The sequence below is a fragment of the Euprymna scolopes genome, chromosome 23 (genome assembly GCF_053919585.1).
Source record: "Euprymna scolopes isolate OS-2025 chromosome 23, ASM5391958v1, whole genome shotgun sequence".
NCBI lineage: Eukaryota > Metazoa > Mollusca > Cephalopoda > Sepiida > Sepiolidae > Euprymna > Euprymna scolopes.
In genome coordinates, this window is record NC_136504.1 from 121897608 (window position 1) to 121909188 (window position 11581).

The following is an 11581-nucleotide window of genomic DNA, read 5'->3' on the forward strand; positions in this document are numbered from 1 at the left end:
CAATTACATTCGAAATATAATACAGTGCCATTAGCAAAGAAAAGGTTACCTATGAAAATGAACCTCCTAAAGTAAAACCTTGAATAATGATCTAAACTCGAATGTAAATTAATATTAAGCCGACTTTACAAATTGATAAAAGTTAATTATTGGATTTTAATTAATTATAAGGTGAAACTCCAATGATTCAAACTCGATAGATAACGACAAACTTCCACCCATTAATATGGGAAGGGAGATTATCATCAAAAGTTTCCTGAATTGTTGACTTACTACTTAGATATAAATAAGTCACTTACATCCATTCCTCCTCCTCCCACTTTTTTTAATGGAGAGTAGATAATACAGTGGATGTGTTATCAGCAGCTCCAGTAACTCTCGCTTCTCCTTTTTTGTCCCTCAGTTCTCGTGCAAATGAGTGATTTTTCTGACAAAGGGTGAAGAAAAAGCTGCTTAAAGGTCGGTAGTACTTGGTGACTAGTAGTCTGAGATGTCGGAAATTTTTCTGTCTCTGTCTGTCCTTGTGGCCATGTCACTAGTAAGGGTGCTGGAGGTAAACGTTTTGTCTGGGCTGAGGTTATCCGCCTGATAATCAGGGACCCGAACCTTGGATTAACCACTAAGGAGGCTGTCCTATCAGCAGGCGCAAAGTACTGGGACTGCTGTATTGCCATTTGGTGTAGGGGGCTACTATCAGGGGCAACAACTACTGGGGTACTATGTAGGGATTTGGGCAGCAAGGTGTCGGTTCACGTTACACTTGAACTTTGCACGTCAGTACTGTTGGGGAAGCAGGGGTCTGGAATGGAATTCCAGAGTCTAGCGGTTCTGGGGAAGAAACTATTGGAGTAAAAAGATCTTTTACATCTAGGGATCTCTACAGTGTGGGGGTGGGATTTAGCAGCCTGTCGGGTTTGTCGAGGGTGCTCACACGTCGTGGGGGCACAAGTGATTGCAGTTCGTCAGAGCATTCACCACTAAAATACTTGTATTGAATTTCTACGGTTCCATGTGAGCATTGTTTGAAGATAGCGGCGGAGGAGTTAACAGAAAAAGATAAGACGCGTCCAATTAAAATGGGCAAACAGATGCGTCCAATAGGTCGTGTAAAATATCTTTACTTAGGAAATCAGAGAGGTTTTACACGAACTATATTGGACGCATCTGTTTACCCACTGAACTGGAGGTGTCTTTGGCTCTTCCTGTGAACCCCCACCGCCGTTGCCATCGACGATTGCTGACTGACTGACTGAGTCACGTGCAGATCGTCGTCTGGCACTCAACGGACTTTTTTTATATACGATCAGTTTTTTGTTTCCTTCCTTCTTTTCTTTTCTTCTACTTTCTCCCCGCTCTCTTTCCATGTCTTGTCTGTATAATTTTACCATTTTTTTTTAATTTAATTTTAATTTTTTTATTGCTTTCCCCCTCTTCTTTCCCTCTTTTCCCTTATCCCGTTTCTCTCTCTTACTCATATTCTCTTGTCTTTTAATATCCATATGAAATCACAAAAAACATCTTTCCTTTCTTTTTTTTTTAGCTTGAATTGTCTTACGATAAGGGCAGATAAGTAGTGAAATACAAAATTTGTTGGGTTATGTCTTCGTTCCGAGGGTTTTGTAATCATTGAGACCGCTTATTGAAAACTCTGAAGACATGTGAACAATCAACTCACCATAAGGAGTGTGTGGTAATATTGCATGATGAATGGTCGGGAAACTTTGTTGACACACACACACTCACAGAAAGTGCAGACATACTGTTGAAATATTTATAAACGCTGTCGATGGAAACTGATGAATCAAATTGAAACATGCTCTGTTATCAAACAATCAGAAACCAGAATTGTTCGATAAAAATTGAATCTTTAAACATTCAAGCATATAATTTTTTCGTGCCAATACGAGAAGGATCTTCAGCATTTTGCCTGCAAAATTATAAAGTCCTGAATCTGAAAATTCTTCATCTTCAGGATTTGTATAGAATAGATACACATTGGAAACGATTCTGAAATTAAAGATAGCTTTCAATTCAAGAGGTTATGGGCCCAGTGAATCTTTAGTTCAATAGATCAGAATCAAAATATTAATGGTAGCAAGTAAAACTTTTAGGATATTAACGAATCCGAAAGTTACACAAGGTAATTCAAGTTTCCTGAATTGTTGACTTACTACTTAGATATAAATAAGTCACTTACATCCATTCCCCCTCCTCCCACTTTTTTTAATGGAGAGTAGATAATACAGTGGATGTGTTATCAGCAGCTCCAGTAACTCTCGCTTCTCCTTTTTTGTCTCTCAGTTCTCGTGCAAATGAGTGATTTTTCTGACAAAGGGTGAAGAAAAAGCTGCTTAAAGGTCGGTAGTACTTGGTGACTAGTAGTCTGAGATGTCGGAAATTTTTCTGTCTCTGTCTGTCCTTGTGGCCATGTCACTAGTAAGGGTGCTGGAGGTAAACGTTTTGTCTGGGCTGAGGTTATCCGCCTGATAATCAGGGACCCGAACCTTGGATTAACCACTAAGGAGGCTGTCCTATCAGCAGGCGCAAAGTACTGGGACTGCTGTATTGCCATTTGGTGAGTGGATCTGGACCATGCAGTAGTCTCTGGTGGGGCTTCTCGATGCCATACTAGTGGGTAATTGTTAGGGCTTTACCTTTTCGTGTGCTACAAAAAACATTTTCCTGTCTTTTTCTCTCTTACTTTCCCTCTCTATACTGCTCTAACCAAGTATGCTGATCTATTCCACAAATCCCAAAACCTCAACATGAAATATCTCCAGAATAAAAACTCGATTAAACCTAGAACCCCATCTTCCAACGTAGACCCCTACTACCAGGTCTCCTTCTCCAACATCAGGGGTCTACGTTCCAACCTTCCAGAGGTTGAAACCCAATTACAGGAGACGAAACCGAACATATTATTTCTAAGTTAAACTGGAATAGGGCCGACTACTTCCCTAGATGAGTTCATAATTAACGGATACTCTAACTTAACAGCCAAATCTGACCCCCAAGATCGCCATGGGCATAGAATATGTGCCTACATTAAGGATGGCTTCCCGTGTGGCAAGGATATCTCTAGAGAAGGTCCTAATTTACCCTATATGTGCTTCAAGGTTGCACTTGCTAACACCACTGCATTTATATTTGCCCTCTATTGGCCCCACAACAGTGGAGTTACTATCTTTAAGAGCATATCTGAGAAAATAGACCACATACTGTCTGCACATCCCTCAGCTAACATCCACATCTGTGGTGACTTCAACGTCCATAACGTGGAATGGCTGACCCATTCAAATAAGACAGACGATGAGGGGAGGTTTTGTCATGATTTTGCCATTGCTTATGACCTCACTCAGATTGTTCGCGAACCCACCCGTCTGCCCGATACACCCGGTCAATATGCAAGCCTCCTAGACCTTTTTCTCTCAACTTCCCCTGAGCTATGTTCATTTTCCGTTCATTCTCCTCTAGGATCCTCCAACCACTCCGTTGTATCAGTTAAGATAAAAACGAAATGCAATAAGTCCCCAGACGTACCTCCCCCCACCGTACTGTATACCGATACTCTATGGCTGACTGGGATAGCTTCCGTACATTCATATCTGATTTACCTCTGTACCCCATGTTTAAAAAGGAAGTGTCCTCTGTAGTATCAGATCTGACCGAATGGTTAATTGTAGGTATAGACCAATTCATACCATCTCAAAACTTCCAACAAAAACCTAACAGCCAGCCCTGGTTCTCCCCAGAATGTGCTGCTGCTATCGCGCACAGAAATCACTTTTTCCATAGCTACCAACGTAATAGATACACTGAGACTAAAGCTGCTTTCAGGACTACCAGCAACCACTGTAAAAGAGTAATTAAAAATGCAAGAGAGCTATATGCCCAGTCTATTAAATCCAAGGTAGCTGATCAGCGGCTTGGTTCCCACCAGTTTTGGCAAATAACAAATAGGATCCTGAACAGAACTGTGCATTCTATCCCAACTATTATCAATGGACCAGAGGTCATCTCGTCAGCGTCAGACAAGGCCAAACTATTTGTCAAGAACTTTGCAGCTAATTCTACCCTATGCAACGAAGGCCATCAACTCCCCATATTTCCTCCTATAACACAGAACAAGTTAGGTAACATACAAATATCCGTGCATGAGGTCGCCAAGCTAATCAATAACCTAGATTCCAGTAAAGCAACTGGCCCTGATGGCATCTCAATTATAGTGTTAAAAAAGCTTCAACCAGAACTTGCTCCCATACTTATGAAACTATTTAAGCGTTGCCTTAAGGAGAAGTGCTTTCCGACTCCCTGGAAGACCTCATCAGTTTGCCTTGTATTTAAGAATTCAGGTGATACGTCATCTCCCTCTCAGTACAGACCAATACGTCTCCTGTGTGTTATGAGTAAGTTTCTGGAATCCATATTAAATAGAGAAATAGTCAACCACCTCAGCAGGAACAACCTTCTTAGTGACACACAATATGGTCTCCACTCTGCAAGATCTACTGCAGATGTGCTGACGGTTATATCCCACAGGATTAGTGAATCTCTTGACAAAGGCTTCCTTTCTAGGGCAATTGCTCTTGACATATCAAAAGCCTTCGACAAGGTATGGCATAAGGGTCTACTTCACAAGATTTCCAGCTACAGTATAACTGGAAATATTTTCTCAATTATTAAATCATTTCTCTCCGATAGACTCATAAGAATAATAGTTGATGGATAGAAATCAGAAGCCCACCATATTAATGTTGGTGTCCCTCAAGGGTCCATCCTGAGCCCAACTCTCTTCTTGATCTACATCAATAATCTCCCAAAACACATACTTAAATCATTCGTTAACATCTATGCTGATGACACGACCATCCATGGCAACACATCAAAGGCCATAAATGACAAAGTTCTCTCTGATTCTTTCTCCTCTGGTCTTGAGCACGTGGTACAATGGGGTAAGAGGTGGCTGATTACTTTTAATGTATCAAAAACCAAGCTTCTATCTTTACATCATCAACGCTCTGATCTCCATCTGGCATCAATTGAAATGGATGGCTCTCGTCTTGGGGAGGTTCCGTGTTTTGACAAGCTTCTGGGATTGACCTTTACTCCTCATCTTAAATGAAACACGTACATCAAATCTGTTGCCAAGGTCGCTGGAAAATAGTGGGATCCTTCTACCGCTCCCGTAGATATCTCGCTGCAGATGCAATTCTCTGCTCATATAAAAGCCAACTACGCCAATGGATGGAGTACTGCTGCCATATCTGGGCAGGAGCTGTTATAAACATCATATTCCGCCTTGACAGAGTACAAAATAGACTTTGTGGCCTAGTGGGGGATGCCCTTTTCTCTTCCCTGAAACTTCTCTCTCACAACAGGGACATTGCAAGCCTATCGTTCTTTTATCGTTATTTCCATGGCAAGTGCTTGTCTGAGCTCCAATCTCTGGTCCCCCTCCCCAATCTTTCACAAAAAAACACCCGTCTAGCTGAAACCACTGTCAGTAATTTTCCTCACTCTTTATCTGTGCCTAAATCAAAACGTAAATTCCATGAACAAAGCTGCTTCCTTAGAAGTGCACGCCTGTGGAACTCTCTTCCATTTGCCTGTTTCCCACCTGACTACAACTTGGATGTCTTCAAGTCCAACATAAACAAGTTCCTGATGAACCGCCCCCTTAAGTAAGACACTTTATCAGATCTCCATTTCTAACGATTAAAGTGATATTGTCCCATTGATTACTGTATACGCAATAACCCTTATCCCCGAGTGGCCTCCTAGCCTTGATAAGTGATGACTTCCATGTAAAAAAAAAGCTCTATTGTTGTATCCAGAGCAAAAGTTGTCCCAACAAAATGTACCTTACCTCCCTTATTAATATGTATGCCACATAATTTATTGATGATGTCCATCCCCAGAAGGAGGTCAAATCCCAATGGTTTGCTGTTCACCACCAGTACGTCAGTCCTCAGGGGATTCTTGTTGGCTAATGTTAATTAATACCAGCATCACCATGGCTTAACAGGTATTTCCGTCCAGCCATCAGAATTGCAATATTCTCCTGTACTTTGGGTTGATACAACGACCCACTTACAAGAGATGATGAGCAGTAGAATCCACCAATGCTATTCGATCCAACCCATTGATCTTTACCTTTACAAACACTACGTCTAGTTTGTGTGGGCTTCTCACCCCTTTCCTCATTTCCGAGACACCTTGGTGCCACATGTCTTTGCTTCTTTCAGCGATAACAATGTATCTCCAGAAACACCCTGCCTGCTTTGCCACTAGGTTGCTGGCAGTCTCTGGCAAGATGATTAAGACCTCCACATTTGTGGCACTGCACTGTAACTGCATCCTGCTAGTCAGAGTTTAAATGTGGTCCACAGACACATGAGGAAGAATTCTGCGTCGCCTGACCGCTGCAGCAATAGGTTTGACCACTTCTGCCTCCTCTGTCATGAGAGCCCAGGCACTTGCAAGAATCTGCTTCAGGGTCATCTGTTCTATTCTGGAGAATACTTGCAACTGACACGAAAGCGTAATTGAGCCATTGATCAGAGGGGTTCTCTTCTATTAATCTTGAAAGATCCTGCAGGTCACTCAGGTATTCGTTGACAGATTACTCAGAGTAATGGGAGACAATCTTGTTATATGCCACAAAGGAGTCCAGTGTGAAAGCCATGAAGAGGGCTTGTTTTAATTGCTTCAAATCTGCCCTCTGGTCATGGGTTAATCTCCAGTATACCGACAGCGCGTTACCTCTCAGTCTGAGTTGTAGAACATGCTCAATGTTATCAACCCCAAACATCTCGCACACCAGCTCCACTTGTTCCAACCATTCGGACACTGTGTGATCAGGTGCGATGCCATAAAATTCAGGAATCAGATGAATATTGAATGCTTTGTCTGCCATTTGTAAGCCGAAATAGCTTGAAAACTGCTGGGACGTTCTGCTGTATGCTCTGGAACTCTCTTTTCAAAGAAAATTTTCTCTTCTATCACTGGTTTTCTGTCTTGAGCAAAAGCACAGCCGCTTATCTATTTGAGTTTGGTATCTTACCTCTCTGAAGTCTTTGTAATTCTCGCAGTTAATCTTGCCTTTTCCCAATAAAACCAACCATGCCTACAGCTTCTTCTTCTTCTTCTTCTTTTCCCTGCCCCTGTGTATCGACAGCAGACAGAGTAGAACTTCTGTCTTTTAGAGGTGAGTGTGTTAGAAGAATTACTACTACACAACTTAAAAAAAGGGCTAAATTCGTAAAATGTGGCCTAAAAACCATAAGTGGTTCTAAAATGGGTGATCGATTTAGTAAAACGTTGCATTAGAAACTGAGCACCTCAACAAATATTTAAATATTGACTTTTTTACTGCATTTTGTTTTAATAATCTGGTAGACTAGTATCCATTCGATAATAATCCGCTGATAAAATTAAAAGAGACGAAAATAAAATAAAAAATGGAGAGGGGGCAAGGTTCTTTAGGTCCGCCATATTTTCTTAAGTAATGTATTTTGGCAATTGAAAGGTTTACCTTTTATAATGGTTCCTATTTACTTGCCTCCCCACGAGGTCAGTTAGAAACAAGATCGGTTTTTAAGGTGGAGAAAATCCAGTAGGTGTATCAGAATTTTTGTAGGAATTTTTGACACCTCTAACACGAAACTGCGAATAAAATATAAAAATCTCGTAATTTCTCTGTTAAAAGTGGGTTGTTTATTTTCTTAATGGATTATACTTCCAAAATAAACTATTAAAGTTGTTTTAAAAATAATAGAAATTTTTTTTTTTTTTAGCAGTAATGAATTTTCCGAACTCAATATTTTTCAATTTTTAAACTTTAAAAATCTATCAAAATTTTTCTATTGATTCTATTTTTACGATATTTTCAGGGTCAATGTGAAATTTTATGTTCTTTCCAATAAATCGAATATAATATTTTAGACAAACGTTTTTTTTTTAATTCACGCCCCCCCCCCATTTTTAAGTGTCTATTAAAAAGTAAATAATTAATTTAGTCACCGAAAAGTAAATAATTAATTTACTCACAAATTGAAGAGAAAAGGTCAATAAATAATATATTCAAATTTAAAAAATAAAATACATAGTGTTTTTTTAGAATTTTACCTGTAAAGTTTGAAGTTTAAAACCTTTTTTTTAAACCACGTTATTTGTTTTTTTTTTTGTTTTTTTTTTAATGGAACCTTGGTCCTTGCTCCTTTAATTGAAAAAAAAATTAGGGCTTGAATTACATTTTTCGATGAGTTATAAGCTTGGAAAGACAGGGGGTCGAATAATTCACGCCTCCCATTTTGAAATGTCTAATAATAATTAATTTAGACACAGAAAAGTAAATAATTAATTTACTCACAAATTGAAGAGAAAAGGTCAATACATAATATATTCAAATTTAAAACAAAAAAAAATGTAGTTTTTTTAGAAATTTACCTGTAAAGTCCGAAGTTTAAAACCTTTTTAAAAAAAAACACGTTTTTGTTTTGTTTTTTTTTTTGTTTTTTTTTAATGAAACCTTGGTCCTTGCTCCTTTAATTGAAAAAAAAATTAGGGCTTCAATTGCATTTTTCAAGGAGTTATAAGCTTCGAAAGATGGGGTGGAATTATTCACTATTTTCACGAAATTTCTGACAGTTCCCAAAATGGAGCACTCTGGATAGGAACAAAAATTAAAATTGCCCCAGTCATAAAGGATTTCTCATCCACTGACTGAGGATAGAAAAGGTGAAGAATGCCTACAAATGTTTTTTTTTTTTTTTTTTGTGTTCAGCCGGCAGCCCATTTCTTAAGTGCAAGGAAGATTGTGTGTGTTATCTTTATTTCCCTCCATTAAACTACTAAAATAATATAAAAATAAAATTTTGCTAATTTTACACAATATCTTGCCATAGAGATCGCACTTGTTTCGACATTTCAATTTGAATTTCGTCCGTTATTATTTGCTGCGGACCTGTTTGTTTGTTTGTTTTTCGGATTGCCATTTTTGGATGTTGACTTTTACCGTTTAACTTAATTACGTTTTTTATTAATTTATTTAATGACCGTTTCATTCTTGAACGCTGATACATCATTCGAGAGTAAACAAAGTAAGTATTAAATATATGTCTTTTTTTTTTTTTTTTTTTTTTACAATATGGACGCGTCCGAATTCTTAGTTTTGTATATGAATTTTTGCAAATCGAGACACGTCTAAACAAAGACGTCTTCTCTGCTTTTTAAAACACCATAAACAAATCAAAGTATCTGATTGTAAACAATTTTCGTACTTATGTAGAATACGGACTGTGTTGAAATAATAACGTTATTATTTTGAAACGCATTCTTAATATTGGGAGGTGGGCTTCTTTTTTTTTTTTTTTTTTTTTAAATTCTGTGCTTTCATCTAACAATCTAATAAATTAATATCGTAAAGATTGGGTACTCATGCACTTATTGATCCGTGCTGAAATGATAACGTTATTATTTAAGAAGTCATTCTTAACTGGAGGGGGGTGTTTTGTACCTATTCTGTACTTTAACCTTACAATTGAATTAAAAAAAAAACAACATATAAAACTTTAGTTAAACTTGGAAATACGATTTTAAAAAATAGCGCTGATCAGTAACTTGACAATCCTAACTAAAAAAAAAAAAGTCACTGTCCGTATTCTGCTTGATTATCACACATTTTCAAAACTGTCAGAAAATAAATTAAGATGCATTAGTAAATTTAAACTTCGGGTATTTATTTTGTATTTATTTATTTATTTATTTTGTACATTCAATTCTACAACGCATTTTTCCTTTTCTTATTAGTTTGTTTTGCACCTTAAAAAGTAGGCACTTATTTGAGAGTTGGTCTTTATCCAAGGGAGATCACAAGCATTTACTAAGGAAATAATATTTTGCTGCAGATGATTTAAAGCCGATTTAGCATGCTGAAATGGTCAATAGAACAACTTCATTATTTTTTAGAAATCATGTGTATATATATATATATATATATATATATATATATATATATATATATATTCATTATGTCAGGACGCTCAAAAGGAAGATTTTCATATAAATTATAAAATCTAGCAAGGCACCCCCAAAACTGGGGGGGGGAGGCAGGTCAGTACTTTTTGACGGACCGTCTTTTTAAAAATCTACCAAAAATCAGGTAATTATCCGATCAATACGAAATTTTCAGCGCTTATTAGGAGAAGAATGAACTTTATAACAGTGTACTTATTTTTCATAAACGATATTTATATATATATATTTTTGCTTACAACCCCCCCCCCCTTGTTTTGAAGAGGGAACAAATATGCTTAAAATAATCATCTGAAACTGAACACAAGATATTGTGTTGTTGTAAGGGACAGGATTATAGATTAAAAAAAAAAATGTTTGCATACCTTATTTTGACGTCTGAATATCAGAACTGGCCCACACACACATACACATTAAAAACCAAACTCATACAAATGGTCACCCATCTGGTTCTGGCCAGCCTCAGCTTAATAATACATTGAAATTTTATTCACTGAAAAATAAGTTTTTTTGGTCTGTTTGGTCTTCCGTAGTTTTCTTCTTATCAAACGCAAACATAAACAGTGTCGCTGTAGACTCTAGATCGACGCGAAATATCTGGTTATCTATATGAATAAGTGGAATTATTAGAAATTCAGGTACTTATATTATAATATTTTTGCATATTCTCTTAGAAAATCATCCTAAATCTTAGTTAGACGATAAATAAATTAATTATTTCAAAAACCTTTTTTTTTAATATTTATGTACGTTTTTTGTGCAAGACAAAAAATGTCAATTGTTAACTTTTTGGGAAAATTTAACATTTAAAATTTAATTAAAAATAGTAGAAAAAGTTTTACATTATTCTGTTTTCTATATGATAAAATTCAGGGTTTTATCTTTCTGGAAAAAAAAAAGTTACTCAGAAATAATGGATTTTAATAAATGTAATTTCGTTTTAAAAAACAACAACTTGATTTTGCGGCCATTTTTGGCGGTACCTAATAAAATCCATCTTTCGACCAGCCAACGACGAAGAAGTTGTTTTTCAATTAGCTAATGAAAAATGTTTACCTACTTCAGAAAAATAAACTTCGTTTATGATGAGCGTGTTTTTCTGTATATAATAAAGAAAGTTTCTATTTACCCTTTTGACTCCCAATGTTTCGTCTGCTAAAATTTTAATCACGTGATTACGGTGTAGCAGCATCAATAAAATAAACCATTCATTCAAGTGTCGCTTGTTATGGATTTAGCTGAATACGATATTAAAAATCACTTTTTTTGTACATATGCACTTATGTTACCTGGCTGGCTAGTGTAGCGTAACTATTCTATACTTTCACCTAACAATTTAATAAACGAAAAGATATCGTAAAACTTGAAGAAACGATTGATTACATTGATTTAAATTTAAATTGTTGTGTAATTATTAAAAAAAAAAAAATCCAGTTCCGCTTGTGCTTTATTTCTTCAATTTTGAATAATTTCACAATTATGAATGAATAAACGTGTACTTTAAAAAGAAGTAGTATTTTAATCGGATTATTGTCTTATTATTCGA